Here is a 2,500-nt window from a genome sequence, read left to right as displayed (position 1 = left end):
TTGTAGTTTACCTGTATGTGAGGTGTTGTAGGTTACCTGTATGTGAGGTGTTGTAGGTTACCTGTATGTGAGGTGTTGTAGTTTACCTGTATGTGAGGTGTTGTAGTTTACCTGTATGTGAGGTGTTGTAGGTTACCTGTATGTGAGGTGTTGTAGGTTACCTGTATGTGAGGTGTTGTAGTTTACCTGTATGTGAGGTGTTGTAGGTTACCTGTATGTGAGGTGTTGTAGGTTACCTGTATGTGAGGTGTTGTAGGTTTACCTGTATGTGAGGTGTTGTAGGTTACCTGTATGTGAGGTGTTGTAGGTTACCTGTATGTGAGGTGTTGTAGGTTACCTGTATGTGAGGTGTTGTAGGTTACCTGTATGTGAGGTGTTGTAGGTTACCTGTATGTGAGGTGTTGTAGGTTTACCTGTATGTGAGGTGTTGTAGTTTACCTGTATGTGAGGTGTTGTAGTTTACCTGTATGTGAGGTGTTGTAGGTTACCTGTATGTGAGGTGTTGTAGGTTACCTGTATGTGAGGTGTTGTAGGTTACCTGTATGTGAGGTGTTGTAGGTTACCTGTATGTGAGGTGTTGTAGGTTACCTGTATGTGAGGTGTTGTAGGTTACCTGTATGTGAGGTGTTGTAGTTTACCTGTATGTGAGGTGTTGTAGGTTACCTGTATGTGAGGTGTTGTAGGTTACCTGTATGTGAGGTGTTGTAGTTTACCTGTATGTGAGGTGTTGTAGGTTACCTGTATGTGAGGTGTTGTAGTTTACCTGTATGTGAGGTGTTGTAGGTTACCTGTATGTGAGGTGTTGTAGGTTACCTGTATGTGAGGTGTTGTAGGTTACCTGTATGTGAGGTGTTGTAGGTTACCTGTATGTGAGGTGTTGTAGGTTACCTGTATGTGAGGTGTTGTAGTTTACCTGTATGTGAGGTGTTGTAGGTTACCTGTATGTGAGGTGTTGTAGGTTACCTGTATGTGAGGTGTTGTAGGTTACCTGTATGTGAGGTGTTGTAGGTTACCTGTATGTGAGGTGTTGTAGGTTACCTGTATGTGAGGTGTTGTAGGTTACCTGTATGTGAGGTGTTGTAGTTTACCTGTATGTGAGGTGTTGTAGGTTACCTGTATGTGAGGTGTTGTAGGTTACCTGTATGTGAGGTGTTGTAGGTTACCTGTATGTGAGGTGTTGTAGGTTACCTGTATGTGAGGTGTTGTAGGTTACCTGTATGTGAGGTGTTGTAGGTTACCTGTATGTGAGGTGTTGTAGGTTACCTGTATGTGAGGTGTTGTAGGTTACCTGTATGTGAGGTGTTGTAGTTTACCTGTATGTGAGGTGTTGTAGGTTACCTGTATGTGAGGTGTTGTAGGTTACCTGTATGTGAGGTGTTGTAGGTTACCTGTATGTGAGGTGTTGTAGGTTACCTGTATGTGAGGTGTTGTAGGTTACCTGTATGTGAGGTGTTGTAGGTTTACCTGTATGTGAGGTGTTGTAGGTTACCTGTATGTGAGGTGTTGTAGGTTACCTGTATGTGAGGTGTTGTAGGTTACCTGTATGTGAGGTGTTGTAGTTTACCTGTATGTGAGGTGTTGTAGGTTACCTGTATGTGAGGTGTTGTAGGTTACCTGTATGTGAGGTGTTGTAGTTTACCTGTATGTGAGGTGTTGTAGGTTTACCTGTATGTGAGGTGTTGTAGTTTACCTGTATGTGAGGTGTTGTAGGTTTACCTGTATGTGAGGTGTTGTAGGTTACCTGTATGTGAGGTGTTGTAGTTTACCTGTATGTGAGGTGTTGTAGGTTACCTGTATGTGAGGTGTTGTGAGGTTTACCTGTATGTGAGGTGTTGTAGGTTACCTGTATGTGAGGTGTTGTAGGTTACCTGTATGTGAGGTGTTGTAGGTTACCTGTATGTGAGGTGTTGTAGTTTACCTGTATGTGAGGTGTTGTAGGTTACCTGTATGTGAGGTGTTGTAGGTTACCTGTATGTGAGGTGTTGTAGGTTACCTGTATGTGAGGTGTTGTAGGTTACCTGTATGTGAGGTGTTGTAGTTTACCTGTATGTGAGGTGTTGTAGGTTACCTGTATGTGAGGTGTTGTAGGTTACCTGTATGTGAGGTGTTGTAGGTTACCTGTATGTGAGGTGTTGTAGTTTACCTGTATGTGAGGTGTTGTAGTTTACCTGTATGTGAGGTGTTGTAGGTTACCTGTATGTGAGGTGTTGTAGTTTACCTGTATGTGAGGTGTTGTAGGTTACCTGTATGTGAGGTGTTGTAGTTTACCTGTATGTGAGGTGTTGTAGGTTACCTGTATGTGAGGTGTTGTAGGTTACCTGTATGTGAGGTGTTGTAGGTTACCTGTATGTGAGGTGTTGTAGGTTACCTGTATGTGAGGTGTTGTAGTTTACCTGTATGTGAGGTGTTGTAGGTTACCTGTATGTGAGGTGTTGTAGGTTACCTGTATGTGAGGTGTTGTAGGTTACCTGTATGTGAGGTGTTGTAGGTTACCTGTATG

This window comes from Salmo salar, chromosome ssa07 (genome assembly GCF_905237065.1).
Source record: "Salmo salar chromosome ssa07, Ssal_v3.1, whole genome shotgun sequence".
Taxonomy (NCBI): Eukaryota; Metazoa; Chordata; class Actinopteri; order Salmoniformes; family Salmonidae; genus Salmo; species Salmo salar.
The sequence above is the reverse complement of the archived record's forward strand: the minus strand, read 5'-3'. Positions refer to the sequence as shown.